Source organism: Bombina bombina, chromosome 6, assembly GCF_027579735.1.
Source record: "Bombina bombina isolate aBomBom1 chromosome 6, aBomBom1.pri, whole genome shotgun sequence".
NCBI lineage: Eukaryota > Metazoa > Chordata > Amphibia > Anura > Bombinatoridae > Bombina > Bombina bombina.
In genome coordinates this window covers 961,560,831-961,579,495 of record NC_069504.1, presented here as the reverse complement: position 1 = coordinate 961,579,495, position 18,665 = coordinate 961,560,831, and positions in this window count along the sequence as shown.

Here is an 18,665-nt window from a genome sequence, read left to right as displayed (position 1 = left end):
TTAAATCTACACAAAGAAAGAATAAGAGAAGACAACAATATTTCACACAACCTAGGCTTCAGCTGTGAAAACCATAATACAGTAGTAGAACTTGAATCTAATGATAAAACAAATGAGGACAACTATGAGGAAATATACTCACCAGGTTTCTCATTACACTACTCAGGCCCAAAAGAGCAACACAATAGAGGAAATAAGAGTACAAATAACTCTTTGCTACATAATCATATACCTCATAAAGCTTGTAATAGAAACTTAAAAGAAACATATCAACATAATATACGCAATAACAGTCACTATAATTCCCATTTTTTAGGACTACGCCCACCACCACATCACCCTCCCAACACCCATATCAGACAACCATACAAACACTCCCCCAACTACAGGAGACCGGCATACACCACTCACGCACAGCCTCTACAACATCCCTACCCTCCCCCACCGTACCAACAACCTTATCACCTACACAACCGGCACCACAAACAGAACAACCAGAATACAATACTCAGAGACCCACACCCACACACACCTCTCCCACTAGAGCAGAACACCAACATCCCACATTGGAGAATAAAACCACACCATCAGAAAAGAAGAAGAAACGAGTCAGAAGAAGAGGGTGTAGAGCAGGAAGACGAATGCAATCAAAAAAGAATAAGATCAACCAAAATGTAAAGTCTAACCCTATTGACTCATATTCAGAAGTAAAAATATTTAATCTATCATCACATAAAACCTTTTCATTGCAGGAACTAAATCTCCTAAAAAAGGCTTAGCATTCGCCCCTACTAAGGGACCTAATCCCTTTGACCTCTTCATAGATCTACATAAATATATTAGGAAGTTGACCCTAAAAAGGCACTTCCAAAAAATACAAAAAGAAAAATCGACAAACCTGGACAGTATAGTTCCATCCCAACTAGATGATAAGGATCTAAACGCTCTAATAGATCTAGAAGCATTACTAAATGACAATGATAATCCTATGGCTAATAACTATGTATCTAGCTCTAGTGCAGTAACTGTAAATTTTCCCCCACATTCAAACTTCAAACCTATATCTACCTATTTCCCTACACATTCCAAAGGGAGCTACAACCCTGTATTCGAAAAACTAGTTCAGGAAGACCTGCTACAAATGTGCGAAACATACAAAATAAAAAAAGATAATCTTACCAAGAAAGAAAAAATTACTTTAAAACAGCTAAAAGAAGACAATGAAATAGTAATAAGGGAGGCTGACAAGGGAGGATGGATCATCATACAGGATAGAGCAGATTACATCCAGGAAGCTATGAAATTACTCGGTGATAATGAGACATATAGACCTCTCAAAACTAATCCAACAGACTGTTATTTAAGAGAATATAAAAATCTCCTAGATACTGCAAAACATGAAAACATAATTAACAATTATGAATTCCTCTTTCTATCTATTACTAACCCAAAAGTGGCCACCTTTTAACACACACCCAAAATTCATAAATCAAATACCAATCCCCCTGGAAGACCCATTATTTCCGGAATAGGGTCACTCACGACTAAATTGTCAGAATATATAGACTCATTCCTTCAACCTCTGGTACCTAAACTCAAATCACACATTAGAGATACACCTGACACTATAAGCAAACTATCCAATATCAAATGGAAAGATAATTTTTGCTGGCTCACATTGGATGTCAGCTCCCTACTAATATCCCCCACAATAAAGGTATAGAAGCACTAGACTATTGGCTAAATAAACTATCCAATCTAGAAACAAATAAAATCGAATTCATAAAAGATTCTGCCAAGTTCATCCTACAAAAAAAACTATTTCACCTTCAACAACGAATATTTCCTCCAAATAGGTGGCACAGCTATGGGGACGAAATTCGCCCCCAGCTATGCCAACCTATATATGGGTATGTGGGAGGACAAGTACATCTGGGACAATAACCCCTTTAAAGACAACATCAAAACATATCACCGTTTTATTGATGACATTATAGTAATATGGGAACACAATTCAAGACTTTGTCAACCACATTAACACTAATGACTTCAATTTAACATTTACAGACAAAACTAATTCAAAAGAAATTGAATTCCTTGACCTCATACTTTATCAAGAAGAAAACTCTGTTCAAACAAAACTATACAGCAAAGCTACAGATAGTAACAGCTACTTAACAGCAACCAGCTGCCATCATCCAGCTTGGATACAAAGCATACCATACGGACAATTCCAACGCATAAAAAGGAATTGCTCCAGACAGAAAGACTTCCTACATGAATCAAATATTTTAACTAATAAATTAATAAATAAAGGGTACAAAGCTGACAACATACACAAAGCATTTGATAAGGTCAATAAAATGGATAGAGACACACTACTAAAAAACCCCAAGAAAAACAGCAAAGAACAAAAAGATACACCACTAATGATCACAACATACAATGAAGGTGCTAATGCCATTAAAACCATCCTAAACAAACATTGGCATATACTGAAAAAAGATACCCTGCTAAACGAAATAACTAAGAACAACCCAAAACTAGTCTTTAGAAAGGGTAGAAATATCAGAGCAACAATAGCTCCAAGCAAACTAAAATCTACAACTAAGACTATAAAAACAACCAACTGGTTGCAAAACAAGACAAAAGGTTTCTTTAAATGCAACCGTCTTAACTGTGAAGCCTGTAAACACCACTACAACAACAACAAACCCACCAAAAAAATCACCTCATCCTCAAATAATAAAAGCTGGGAATTTGATTCAATTACTAACTGCAAAACAGAATATGTAGTGTACCTCATCGAATGTGAATGTAAGCTTCAATATGTAGGGCGCACCACTAGACCCTACAAAACCAGACTTCTAGAACACATTAGAAATATAGAAAGCAGCTTCAAAAAACATAGTGTCTCGAATCCCTTTCACCTAATACATGACTCTAATCCGTCATGTTTAAGAGGCACCATACTGGAACACATTAGGGATCCACCAGAGGGTATAAGCAGAGAACTCCATTTAAGACAGAGGGAAACCCAATGGATACACAAATTAGATTCCATGACCCCCAAAGGCCTTAATAAAGATATAGATATAGCACCTTTCTTAATCCAGTAGGCCTCACAACTCTAAGCTCCCTGAGTATACAATAACTTCTGTAACAACATGTATGTTCTATCCATATTAATCTACATCTTACAAGACCAAGACTTAACAAAATATATCATAGTACTATTTACTCCACATTAAATATCAATAAATAACAAGATATTCTAAATAGATACGTTTATACCATTATACACTAACTACCTTGAGACCAAATGATAGGAGTAACACATGAAATAGGAACTATATATATATATATATATATATATATATATATATATATATATATATATGCTGTTTAGCTATAGAGATCAGTTCATCTCTGAACCCAAGCATGTTTATGTATTAAGCCATAGATATCTTGGTATAATATACAGCATATACCCTATACAAAGGAATATGTCTATAATATATACTAAAGATACATATATCCTCACTATGGACTAAATAATGGCCTTTCAAAGGGGCCTATATATAATCTCAGAACCTCAAAAAAATATTCTCTATTAAAAGGTTTTAAATATTAAGAATAATGAGTAAACTACATAGTGCTCTAATACACATTGTATCCTAATGTACTGAGTATATAATATATACTCTATATCAAGCAAAATCTAATAATTCATGGGTCCTCTATGTGTATGCTAAAAACCTTTTAATAAGCATAACTAACAGTAATAAACAAACATGTAATATATATATTTATCACATAATAATCATATTATGAAAATTCAGAAGGGATGAACACATCACTGTAAATCCCGATATTACAAAATGCTAACATGGCTTTATGTGAACATCAATCTCATATCACACACCATGATATGATTATACTCTATTATAACGTATACCACATTTTACTAATATAATGAAAAGATTGCTATCGAAAATGGCAATAGGAAATATTGGGTAGTCTGAAAACTACATATCCCACAAGCCTCTGCTGTATCCGACCAATCAGCATACATTTTTGTCTAGGCACATGTACCAACACGTAGCCAATCAATATACCTCGCAGTGTATACACTGCATCTAAACAAACGTGAAACTAATGTCACGTAACGCGGGCCCACATGACCAATCATACGCTGAGGGCGTGCCGCCGCCCGAAGCGTACAAAATAAATGATAACGGCCCAGCACTTCACTCAACCCTCTGAAGAAGAAGGATTTAACAGAAAAAAACCTTTGAAACGCGTCAGGGAATTAACCTTTTTTATACACATTTTAATCTATGCTTTGCCTATTGTTTTTATATTGTCTTGTCCCTCCTTGCAGCTAGTTCACTAGCGCTATCTTGTGAGATATTCGTACGGTACTGTATTATTTAACCTTGGAATATACCACAGCTGTATGCAACTTCTTTACGAAGTTTTTAACTAAGACTGGGGATCCTGCATCGCATTCTAACCTGTGGAAGGATCCATCTAAATCATACATGCCCTATACATACCTCATACTGTTTGAGGATGTTAAATGTGAGTGCTATGTAAATTGCATTTCTGTGCTTATTTATAAATAAACTGTATTACACTATATACTCTTTCTTGTCTCCCTGGGTATCCTTACGCTGGAGAAAGTTTATACCAAGACAGAAAAAGCACTCCAAGAGGCCAACCACCAACCCATAGGAAGTGTAAGGGATATATTCACCATCAGAAACACATCCCTGCATACTCCAGGAGGCTAACGAATACTAAAAGAGGCATCTCAGCTGGATACAAGGAGGAAATCCAATCATCTATATATACCCCCAGCGCGGCATACTTACCTCATTCGATTGAGGTAATATCTGGTAAGGGTATTATATACCATCTATAACTGCATATCAACTATATCTGGAGATTCATTACGGACTATATACATTCTTAAGACTCCTATGAACATTGTTTCATAGTTCATATATTTTATATGTAATTTTTAGCTGGACTTTCATTTATTTAATTTAATTTTATATTCCTTACATACCCCAACAGTTTAATGGATGTATAGGCGCTGTATCAATCCTTGAATACATATATATATATATATATATATATATATATATAGATAGATAGATAGATAGATAGATAGATAGATAGATAGATAGATATATGTATATGAATATATATATGTATATTTTGAAAGCATTGAATATCTTAACCTCTGTGTTTTTAAATAAATATTTGTGGACCTGGAAAGAAATAATTAATGACACTTATTACTTTATTTCAGATGGAGTGCCTGCGTGAGGTGAAATAAGTCATATCATATAAATGTGCAATAAATGTTTATAAAGTTTTAAATACATCTTTTAAAATATAGTGAGATGAAGATATGGAAGTTACTTTGATATGATATGACTATGAAATATACATCTTTTTTTTGTTAGACTAAATGAAATATAAATTATTTTAATATAATGTTAGATGTATTTGATATTTCATATCAAAATGATCAGAAAATTCATTAAAATATAACTTATCCAAAACAAATATTGTGAATAGTTGTTGCAGTAAATTATGATAAAATGAATAACCATTTCATAAAAATACTGATTTAAGTTGTTTCAAATGTTGCTATGTCTGATTGTAATGATGCCACCTAAGGGCCAATACTGGTATAGCAGTTGAGATTTAACTGCTTAAAGGATGCGTTTCCGTGGTGACCAAGGGCCAATCCGAATAGACTTCCCAGATAACCAATGGGAAGGTCAGCTCCCGTAGTGCCACCCACAAGATGTCATCAATGATTGAAAACATATATAACATAGAAACATAGAAACATAGATATTGACGGCAGATAAGAGCCATAGGCCCAGCAAGTCTGCCCGACCTTACCTAACAGTATAAACTTATCTAGTTCGTAGGATAGCCCTATGCTTGTCCCATGCATTTTTAAAGTCCCCCACAGTGTTTGTTGCTACTACCTCTTGAGGAAGTTTATTCCATAAATCAATCACTCTTTCTGTAAAGAAGTGCTTCCTCAAATTACTCCTGAATCTACTACCCTTTAGCTTGAGCTCATGACCCCTTGTTCTTGAATTTTCCATTTTATGTAAAATACCCACAGCCTCAGTTTTACTAAACCATTTAATGTACTTGAAAGTTGCTATCATATCACCTCTTTCCCAAAGAGAAGAAGGAGGAAGGCTGTTTTAACTTTGGATGATATCTGCTGCTGGGCATTTAAAACCAATCGAAACAAGCTGACTATCTCCTTCTCATTGATTGCAAAAATTACTTATCTGTCTTCTGAGATGACCTAAAGACCGCTACGAATTGGTTCAAAATTGGTGAAGTATATTGTATTTTAAATTGGTAATCATAAGCCTAGGTATTGTTTAAATCTGTATCTGATTTGCTAAGTAAATCATCTGTGCAAGTTCTGATATTGTAAGTCAATTTTGTATTAGGATTGCAGTTAAATAGCAGAACATATATATTATCCTATTGCTTAAATTAACACTGTAAATCATATTGCTGAATGTTTGTAACTGCTATTTTAGGTCTCGTAATATTTTAAATGCAGCTCTGAATGAAAGATTGGGTTTAAAGTAAATTGGCATGAGCTTTGCATAGCATATTTTAAATAGTTTTTGTTTTAACGCATATAATATTAACTCATATTCTAATCATTACAAATATGTACATATCAACATGTTCATAGTTATTTACTAATAATAAAGAATTCAGATATTTAGATTAATTTTATTGTCTTAGCAAATGTATGTTTGATTGCAGGTTTAGTTTAAAGGAAGATTGTTAAATATATTCCCTGCCATATAATTACACATTGTTTAGAGAATACTGCTAAGATTTTCATAAATATACTGACATTTCTGAGTTGTTTTTTAACCTCCCTCATGTAGCTGGACTCCTCCATATAAAAAAAAAAGGCTGTGCTGAAATCCCTGTCTTTCTTAATAATCTAAATACGGTTGTTATTCATTCTCACTTTACAATGTGAATATAATACTTATTTAAGGGTCTGCACGCCACTGCTTTTCCTTCATATAAGGTTTTTTGTATCACCTGAGCGTTTGCCTCCTAGCTCAAAGTAAAGTTATACATTTAAGGCAATACTAGTCTCCCTTCCCCTATTCATATTTGTTAAAAAATAGTTAGTTATAGATTTATACTTTGTTTCCTCTATTAAATCCTCCAACGAAAAAAAAAACACCTGGGTTCAGCACCTGGGTAGCACTATCTGATTGGTGTCTAAATGTAGCCACCAATCAGCTATAACTACCCAGGTGCTGAAACAAAAATTGTCCGGCTCCTAATCTTACATTCAAATAAAGCTAGCAGGAGAATGAAAAAAAATTGATAATAGTAGTAAATTAAAAAGTTGTTTTACATTGCCTGCTCAATCTGAATCATGAAAGTTTAATTTTGACTAGACTATTCCTTTAAGTATTATATTATGTAGTATATGTTGTATTGACTAATAGGAAAACCAGTTTATTCTTAGAAATCTCTATTCAAATGGTATTTAAATGTCTTACATTTTTTAAGTATTCTAGATATTGCAAGAGTGTAAATTTTATTTTTTAAGCGGATTGACTGTTTAAACTCCCTGGTCAAGCCACTAAGCTGCTGCATAAGAGTTTGTACAGTTTTCTTGTTAAAGACAAATTTCACAGGGTGGGGGGGGGGGGGGGTTGACAAGGGATCATTATGGAGTGAGAATGCAAAGAGACACGCACTTCCCATCATGCAACTATGGCAGAAATTTCAATGTGAACAGTTAATGATTTTATTTAATTAAAAACAGAAATATTCTGTACCACCAAAGGACTGAATGCTAATCAGGTTAAAAGAGATAATGAGCAAGCTTAATAGTATAGACTGTTCTCTCTAATTAGAGGTAATTACTAATTATATAATTACTGTATTTTTAAGTCATTGGGTGAGAGTATGGATTGTGAATATTTCTCCAAGGGTATTTTTTATCTATTACTAAAGTAAACCTGTGTGTTGAAGGTCTGATTGTATTAAGAAGAGTAACTTATTGATATAGTCTTAGAAATACTGTACATATGTTTAAGCAAAATAATACTATACACTTCAGGAATAATGTACATAATGAAAATACAAAACATACATACAATCTAAACATTGATTACATTTTCTCCAGACAAGAAATTCATCCAACAAATGTATATTTTTAAGTGAACATTAAACATAAACAATGGCAAACTAAAGCTGCACATCAGTGATATTGTAATAATCATGGATGCCAAAGCAATAGTCATATTTCTACACAATGCATTACAGTACTTTCTACAAACCAAGAGGTTAAACAATTTTAATCTAAAATAATACATATGTGCCTCTTCATGATGCAGTAAAGCCCCAAATGCTTTCTTGGGACAACACTGTTTTAACAAAGGGGATTCATTGGAATTCTTCATAATTTTTTTTCATGTCCACAGCCAGTTAAAACAAACAAACACATTATATACTTCTATATAAATGAACATCAAGTGATCAATAGTGATGTCCCGAACTGTTCGCCGGAGAACAGTTCCCGGCAAACATTGCTTGTTCGCGTTCGCCGACGTGGGTGAACATATGCGATGTTCGATCCGCCCCCTATTCGTCATCATTGAGTAAACTTTGACCCTGTATCTCACAGTCTGCAGACACATTACAGCCAATCAGTAGCAGACACTCCCTTCCAGACCCTCCCAGGTCCCGGGCAGCAGCCATTTTAGAATCATTGTGATGCAACTTTTGAAGAGAGAGGAGGTTTAGTGTTGCAGCTCCTGATTTTATAGGGAAATTGATAGCTAGGCTAGTGTATTTAGTCTCCACTACAGTCCTGAAGGACTCATCTGATCTCTGCTGTAAGGACAGTACCCCAAAAAGCCCTTTTTAGGGCTACATCTGGCTTTTTATTTTGTTGTTTTCCAGTCTTTTTTTTTTTTTTTTGCATAGGGCTAGAACTCCAGTCTTTTTTTTTTTTGCATTTGCCTGCCTGCCACCAGCCTGTGTGTGAGCCTCACAGCATATATTGTGCCAACTTGCTCACTGCCACCACTCATATCTGGTGGTGTAACATTATTTTAAATAAAAAAACAAACTTTTACATTAGTTTGCTAATTGCAAGTTTAATCTAATTTCATTTTCCATCAGGCCTGTGTGCCAGGCACACAGCATATACTGTGATTAATTCCTCTGTGCCACCACTCATATCTGGTAGTCTAACATTAGTGTAAATTAAAAAAAAAAAAAAAAATTACATTAGTTTGCTAATTGCAAGTTTAATCTAATTTAATTTTCCATCAGGCCTGTGTGCCAGGCACACAGCATATACTGTGATTAATTCCTCTGTGCCACCACTCATATCTGGTGGTCTAACATTAGTGTAAATTAAAAAAAAAAACAAAAAAAAAACTTTTACATTAGTTTGCTAATTGCAAGTTTAATCTAATTTAATTTTCCATCAGGCCTGTGTGCCAGGCCAACAGCAAGCATATACTGTGATTAATTCCTCTGCGCCACCACTCATATCTGGTGGTGTAACATTATTTTCAATTAAAAAAAAAAAACTTTTACATTAGTTTGCTAATTGCAAGTTTAATCTATTTTAATTTTCCATCAGGCCTGTGTGCCAGGCACACAGAATATACTGTGATTAATTCTTCTGTGCCACCACTCATATCTGGTGGTCTAACATTAGTGTAAATTTAAAAAAAAAAAAAAAAAAAAAATCTTTTACATTAGTTTGCTAATTTCAAGTTTAATCTAATTTCATTTTCCATCAGGCATGTGTTCCAGGCCAACAGCAAGCATATACTGTGATTAATTCCTCTGTGCCACCACTTATATATGGTGGTGTAACATTATTTTCAATTTTAAAAAAAAAACTTTTACGTTAGTTTGCTAATTGCAAGTTTAATCTAATTTCATTTTCCATCAGGCCTGTGTGCCAGGCCAACAGCAAGCATATACTGTGATTAATTCCTCTGCGCCACCACTCATATCTGGTGGTGTAACATTATTTTCAATTTAAAAAAAAAAAATTTTTACGTTAGTTTGCTAATTGCAAGTTTAATCTAATTTCATTTTCCATCAGGCCTGTGTGCCAGGCCAACAGCAAGCATATACTGTGATTAATTCCTACGTGCTACCACTCATATCTGGTGTTGAAACCGAACATTATTGTAAATTTAAAAAAAAACTAATTTACATTAGTTTCTTAGTGTAATCTAATTTAATTTTCCATCAGGCCTGGGTCTCTCAGGCACACAGCATATACTGTTATTAATTGCTCTGTCCAACCACTCATATCTGGTGTAACATTATTTTAAATTTAAAAAACAAAACTTTTACATTATTTTGCTAATTGCAAGTTTAATTTAATGTCATTTTCCATCAGGCCTGTGTGCCAGTCCCACAGCAAGCATATACTGTGATTAATTCCTCTGTGCCACCACTCAAATCTGGTGGTGTAACGTAACATTATTGTAGATTTAAAGAAAAACAAATTTACATTAGTTTGTTAGTGTAATCTAATTTCATTTTCCATCAGGCCTGGGTCTCTCAGGCACACAGCATATACTGTTATTAATTGCGCTGTGCCACCACTCATATCTGGTGTAACATTATTTTAAATTTAAAAAACAAAACTTTTACATTAGTTTGCTAATTGCAAGTTTAATCTAATTTCATTTTCCATCAGGCCTGTGTGCCAGTCCCACAGCAAGCATATACTGTGATTAATTCCTCTGTGCCACCACTCATATCTGGTGGTGTAACGTAACATTATTGTAAATTTAAAGAAAAACAAATTTACATTAGTTTGTTAGTGTAATCTAATTTCATTTTCCATCAGGCCTGGGTCTCTCAGACACACAGCATATACTGTTATTAATTGCTCTGTGCCACCACTTTATATCTGGTGTAACATTATTTTAAATTTAAAAAAAAAACCTTTTACATTAGTTTGCTAATTGCAAGTTTAATCTAATTTCATTTTCCATCAGGCCTGTGTGCCAGGCCCACAGCAAGCATATACTGTGAGTAATTCCTCTGTGCCACCACTCATATCTGGTGGTGTAACATTATTGTCAATTTTAAAAAAAATAAATTACATAAGTTTGTTAGTGTAATCTAATTTCATTTTCCATCATGCCTGGGTCTCTCAGGCACACAGCATATACTGTGATTAATTGCTCTGTGCCACCACTCATATCTGTTGTAACATTAGTGTATACATATATATATATATTTTTTTTTTTTTTACATCAGTCTGCTAGTGTTATTTAATTTTAGTTGCCAGGCCAGCCTGTGTGTCAGGCTCCCAGCATATACTGTGCCTATTTCCATCCCCAATGCCACCACTTATATCTGTTGTAACATTAGTGTAACTTTTAAAAAAACATTTTTTACATCAGTCTGCTAGTGTTTTTGTAATTTTAGTTTCCAGGCCAGTCTGCCACTAGTGCCAGCCTGTGTGTCAGGCTCCCAGCATATACTGTGCCTACTTCCATCCTCAGTGCCACCACTCATATCTCCTTCTTTAATAGTAGTGTAAGTGTACATTTAAAAAAAATAAACTTTTTGGATTGTGAAACATCAGTCTGCTTTTTTGTTTCAGGCTCACAGCGTATACTGTGCCCACTTGCCCAGTGGCACCACTCATATTTTGTTTAATAGTAGTGTAAGTCTACATAAAAAAAAAAATGACAGGCAGAGGCAGGCCACCCCGTAGGGGCCGTCGTGGTCATGGTGCTGTTATTCCCTTTGGCCATAGAATAATGCCCAGTGTTAGGGCACGTATCATGAACCCAAAAAGTTCTGATGAAATAGTTGACTTTATAACACAGGACACCCAATCTGCTACAGCTTCCGCTCGTAACCTTGACGCACCATCCACCTCCAGCATAGCTTCAGGCACCTCTCAACTTGTGACCAGTGCCACTCGCCCGCCTGCCGCCACCATCAACACTAGCACCACAGCCGCTTCACTTGATCTGTCAGAGGAGTTATTGACACATCAGTTGGAAGAAATGAGTGATGCGCAACCATCATTGACAGAGGATGTAGATAACAATGATATGTCTCAGTCAGGAAGCATCAAAATCCAAAAAGTGGAAAACAGCACACCTGAATCTTTCTCTTATGGGGCACGGGGCAGCAGACTTGCCAGGTCCACAGCACAATCACAAACTTCAAAAAACTCCAGCCACCATATCAGTTAAAAGACCTTTATTTTCTTATCCTGGGTCCAAACACACATGTTTGGACCCAGGATAAGAAAATAAAGGTCTTTTAACTGATATGGTGGCTGGAGTTTTTTGAAGTTCAGTCAGGAAGCATTACAGACATGGACGTACGGTGTGATGATGATGATGATGATGATGATGATGATGTTGTACCCGCTGTTGCTTCCTTTGTTGATGTGTCAGATACAAGTGAAGCGGTTGATGATGATGTGTCCGGGATGTCACGTGGGTGCCCGCTAGAAGAGAAGAAGAAGAGGGGGAAAGTTCAGATGGGGAGACAGAGAGGAGGAGGAGGACACGAGTTGGAAGCAGATGGAGGTCATCGCAAGGAGATAGTGGCACAGTCAGACAGCATGCATCGGCCCCCGGGGTCAGCCAGACAGCACGCCAATCAACGCATGCTGTTGCCACCACCAGAATGCCGTCATCGCAGAGTTTAGCAGTGTGGCATTTTTTTGTGTGTCTGCCTCTGACAACAGCGATGCCATTTGCAACCTGTGCCAAAAGAAACTGAGTCGTGGGAAGTCCAACACCCACCTAGGTACAACTGCTTTGTAAAGGCACATGGTCTCACATCACAAACGCTGATGGGATGAACACATGAGTAGAAGCAGCACCCAAACTCAAAGCCGCCATCCTCCTCCTGCTCCAGCATCTTCATCCACGTCAACCACTGCTGTCCTCCTTGCCCCCTCTCAACCATCCGCCACTCAGTCTCTCTTACATAGCAGTTCCTGCTCATCTGCCCACAGTCAGGTGTCTGTCAAGGAAATGTTTGAGTGTAAGAAGCCAATGTCACAAAGCCACCCCCTTGCCCGGCGTCTGACAGCAGGCTTGTCAGAACTCTTAGCCCGCCAGATTTTACCATACAAGCTGGTGTAGTCTGAGGCGTTCAAAAAATTTGTATCTATTGGGACACCGCAGTGGAAGGTACCCGGCAGAAATTTTTTTTCTCAAAAGGCAATCCCCAACCTGTACTCGATTGTGCGAAAGGAAGTAATGTCATGTCTGGCACACAGAGTTGGGGCAAGGGTCCATATGACCACTGATAGCTGGTCGGCAAAGCATGGTCAGGGCAGGTATATCACCTACACTGCTCATTGGGTAAACCTGCTGGTGGCTGACAAGCATGGAATGCGTGGCTCTGCAGAGGAGTTGGTGACACCACCACGACTTGCAGGCAGGTCTGCTGCTACCTCCTCTACTCCTCCTACTCCATCCTCTTCCATAACCTCTTCCTCAGCTGATTGCTCTTCTGCTGCGGCGTTTTGCTCCACATCAACGGCACCCCCCAGCTCCCCAGGTACTATTCAACATCCCGGATACGGCAGTGTCACGCCATCTTGGGGTTGACTTGCCTCAAAGCAGAGAGTCACACCGCACTGGCACTCCTGTCCGCCCTGAATGCACAGGTGGATCAGTGGCTGACTCCGCACCAACTGGAGATTGGCAAGGTTGTTTGTGACAATGGAAGTGATTTGGTGGCGGCATTGAAATTGGGCAAGTTGACACATGTGCCGTGCATGGCACATGTGTGTAATCTGATTGTACAACGCTTTGTGCTTAAGTACCCAGGCTTACAGGATGTCCTGAAGCAGGCCAGGAATGTGTGTAGATATTTCAGGTGTTTATACATGGCCATGGCACACTTGTCCGATATCCAGCGTCGAAACAACCTGCCAGTGAGGCGCTTAATTTGCGACAGCCCGACACGTTGGAATTCAACACTCCTAATGTTTGATCACCTGCTCCAACAAGAAAGAGCTGTTAACGAGTATTTGTATGACCGGGGTGCTAGGACAGCCTCTGGGGAGCTGGGGATTTTTTTTCCACGTTACTGGATGCTCATGCGCAATGCCTGTAGGCTCATGCGTCCTTTTGAGGAGGTGACAAACCTTGTCAGTCGCACCGAAGGCACCATCAGCAACATCATACCATTTGTTTTCTTCCTGGTGCATGCCCTGCGAAAAGTGCAGGATCAGGCCGTAGATGAGCGTGAAGAGGAAGAGTCTCCATCACCACAAGAATCAGCCTTATCAGCATCGCTTGCTGGAACAGCGGCAACGCAGGAAGAGGATTGTGAGGAAGAGGAGTCAGAGGAGGAATGTGGCTTTGAAGAGGAGGAGGAAGACCAAGCACTACAGGCATCCCAGGGTGCTCGTTGTTGTCACCTATCTGGTACCTGTGGTGTTGTATGTGGCTGGGGGGAAGAAGATACCTTCAGTGAGATCAGTGAGGATGAGGAACGGGACATGATTAGCTTGGCATCCAACCTTGTGCAAATGGGGTCTTTCATGCTGTCGTGCCTGTTGAGGGACCCTCGTATAAAAAAGCTTAAGGAGAATGACCTGTACTGGGTGTCCACGCTACTAGACCCCCGGTATAAGCATAAAGTAACTGAAATGTTACCCGTTTCCCGCAAGTCGGAAAGGATGGAGCAGTTCAAAAATAAATTAAAAACTATGCTTTACACAGCGTATAAGGGTGATGTCACAGCAGCACAACGGGAATCGAACAGGGGAAGAGATGAAATTAATACTCCTCCTCCCACGACCACGCCGGCAAGGACAGCACGCTTTCCAGACGTGTTGTTGATGGAGGAAATGCGGACCTTTTTAACTCCTATGCATCGCCACAGCCCTTTGGTATCCAGCCTCAGAGAAAGACTCAACTGACAAGTATCAGACTACCTAGCATTAACTGCGGATCTCAACACTCTTAGGAGCGATGGACCCCTTGACTACTGGGTGTGCAGGCTTGACGTGTGGCCTGAGCTATCCCAATTTGCAATCAAACTTCTGGCCTGCCCCACTTCAAGTGTCCTTTCAGAAAGGACCTTCAGTGCAGCAGGAGGTTTTGTCACTGAGAAGAGAAGTTGCCTAAGTCAAAAAAGTCTTGATTATCTCACCTTTATTAAAATGAATGAGGGATGGATCCCGACGGGACTGATATTGGGCGATACATTTGAGTAAAAAAGGCCTGATGAGATGAGCTGCCTTGGGCTACAAATGGTACACACGCTGCTGTATTTTATCTTCGAATGGCGGATGACTTGCGTGACTTATCCGCTAACAACTAGTGTTCAAGCCTCAAGGTTTTAGTGCACTTTAGAACTGTTCTACAAACATCAATTTTTCTTGCTGCTGCTAAAGCTTACGGCTGCAACAATACCTTATTTTTCTGGCATTTGGACATGCCTAATTTTTCTGGCCTCTGGTGATGCACTGTGGCTACAAAAACAAAACCAAAGAAAAAGGCACATAACAGTGATTAAACTGTTAAGAATAGTACTCATTAACACACCACTCATATCTGATGGCACATTAGATTGCACGTGCAGTGCCCCAAATTTGAAGTAGGAGGACCGAACAAGCATCTTTTTCCATCTCCCGGTTCCTAAAAATTATCTCCGGGTTCCTAAAAACAATGCCATACCTGTACTCGATTGTGCAAAAGCAAGTGATGGCATATGGGGTCTTTCATGCTGTTGTGCCTGTTGAGGGTCCTTGACCCTCGTATAAAAAGGCTGAAGGAGAACGACCTGTACTAGTTGTCCAAGCATCTTTTTCCATCTCCCGGTTCCTAAAAATTATCTCCGGGTTCCTATAATCGATGCCATACATGTACTCGATTGTGCAAAAGGATGGCATATGTGGTATTTCATGCTGTTGTGCCTTTTGAGGGTCCTGGACCCTCGTATAAAAAAGCTGAAGGAGAACGACCTGTACTGGATGTCAAAGCATCTTTTTCCATCTCCCGGTTCCTAAAAATTATCCCCGGGTTCCAATAATCGATACCATACCTGTACTCTATTGTGCAAAAGGATGGCATATGTGGTGTTTCCTGCTGTTGTTTCTGTTGAGGGTCCTGGACCCTCGTCTAAAAAGGCTGAAGGAGAACGAAGTGTACTGGTTGTCCAAGCATCTTTTTCCATCTCCCGGTTTCTAAAAATTATCTCCGGGTTCCTAAAATCGATGCCATACCTGTACTCTATTGTTCAAAAGGATTGCATATGTGGTGTTTCCTGCTGTTGTTTCTGTTGAGGGTCCTGGACCCTCGTCTAAAAAGGCTGAAGGAGAACGAGCTGTACTGGGTGTCCAAGCATCTTTTTCCATCTCCCGGTTCCTAAAAATTATCTCCGGGTTACTAAAATCGATGCCATACCTGTACTCTATTGTTCAAAAGGATGGCATATGAGGTGTTTCCTGCTGTTGTTTCTGTTGAGGGTCCTGGACCCTCGTCTAAAAAGGCTGAAGGAGAAAGAGCTGTACTGGGTGTCCAAGCATCTTTTTCCATCTCCCAGTTCCTAAAAATTATCTCCGGGTTCCTAAAATCAATGCCATACCTGTACTCTATTGTGCAAAAGGATGGCATAGGTGGTGTTTCCTGCTGTTGTTTCTGTTGAGGGTCCTGGACCCTCATCTAAAAAGGCTGAAAAAGAACGAGCTGTACTGGGTGTCCAAGCATCTTTTTCCATCTCCCGGTTCCTAAAAATCATCTCCAGGTTCCTAAAATTGATGCCATACCTGTACTCTATTGTGCAAAAGATGGCATAGGTGGTGTTTCATGCTGTTGTGTCTGTTGAGGGTCCTGGACCCTCGTATAAAAAGGCGGAAGGAGAACGACCTGTACTGGATGTCAAAGCATCTTTTTCCATCTCCCGGTTCCTAAAAATTATCTCCGGGTTCCTATAATCAATGCCATACCTGTACTCTATTGTGCAAAAGGGTGGCATATGTGGTGTTTCATGCTGTTGTGCCTGTTAAGGGTCCGGGACCCTCGTATAAAAAGGCGGAAGGAGAATGACCTGTAATGGATGTCAAAGCATCTTTTTCCATCTCCCGGTTCCTAAAAATGATCTCTGGGTTCCTAAAATCGATGTCATACCTGAACTGGATTGTTCAAAAGGATGGCATATGTGGTGTTTCCTGCTGTTTCTGTTGAGGGTCTGGGACCCTCTTATAAAAAGGCTGAAGGAGAACGAAGTGTACTGGTTGTCCAAGCATCTTTTTCCATCTCCCGGTTCCTAAAAAGTATCTCCGGGTTCCTAAAATCGATGCCATACCTGTACTCTATTGTGCAAAAGGATGGCATAGGTGGTGTTTCATGCTGTTGTGTCTGTTGAGGGTCCTGGACCCTCGTATAAAAAGGCAGAAGGATAACGACCTGTACTGGATGTCAAAGAATCTTTTTCCATCTCCCGGTTCCTAAAAATTATCTCTGGGTTCCTATAATCGATGCCATACATGTACTCGATTGTGCAAAAGGATGGCATAGGTGGTGTTTCATGCTGTTGTGTCTGTTGAAGGTCCTGGACCCTCGTATAAAAAGGCGGAAGGATAACGACCTGTACTGGATGTCAAAGAATCTTTTTCCATCTCCCGGTTCCTAAAAATTATCTCCGGGTTCCTATAATCAATGCCATACCTGTACTCTATTGTGCAAAATAATGGCATATGTGGTATTTCATGCTGTTGTGCCTGTTGAGGGTCCGGGACCCTTGTATAAAAAGGCAGAAGGAGAACGACCTGTACTGGATGTCAAAGCATCTTTTTCCATCTCCCGGTTCCTAAAAATGATCCCCGGGTTCCAATAATCGATGCCATACCTGTACTCTATTGTGCTGAAGGATGGCATATGTGGTGTTTCATTCTGTTGTTTCTGTTGAGGGTCCGGGACACTCGTATAAAAAAGCTGAAGGAGAAGGACCCGTACTGGATGTCAAAGCATCTTTTTCCATCTCCCGGTTCCTAAAAATTATCTCCTGGTTCCTAAAATCGATGCTCCTTTCAGGCAGGCCAGCTCTTTGCATACCAGCCCACAGATTCTGTAACAGATCTCTCTTGCAGGTAGCATTGCAGTAAGAATGCAGGGTCAGCACCACTGCAACTGGTATACCTGAAAGAATCAGACGGTCCCAGACCACATGTATGTCCTATTGTTGTACTTTGTTAGTATAATTATAGATCATGATGGCCATAAAGACCTCCCCCGATAGGTGGGAGTAACAGGGATGAAAGTGCTAAGCATAGTACTACTTAACACAACCTTACCATGGGTCCCAAACGCATGTTTTATTATTATATTTTGTAAGGGTAATCATGCAGGCCATATAGACCTCCCCCAATAGAGGGAGTAAGAGGGATTAAACTGCTAAGAATAGTACTACTTAACACAACCTTGTTACCGTAGGTCCCAGACCACATGTCAGATTGTTGTACTTTGTTAGGCTAATTATATATCATGCCGGCCATATACACCTCCCTTGATAGGGGGAGTAACTGGTATTAAACTGCTAAGAATAGTACTACTTAATACAACCATACCATGGGTCTCAGACCGCAT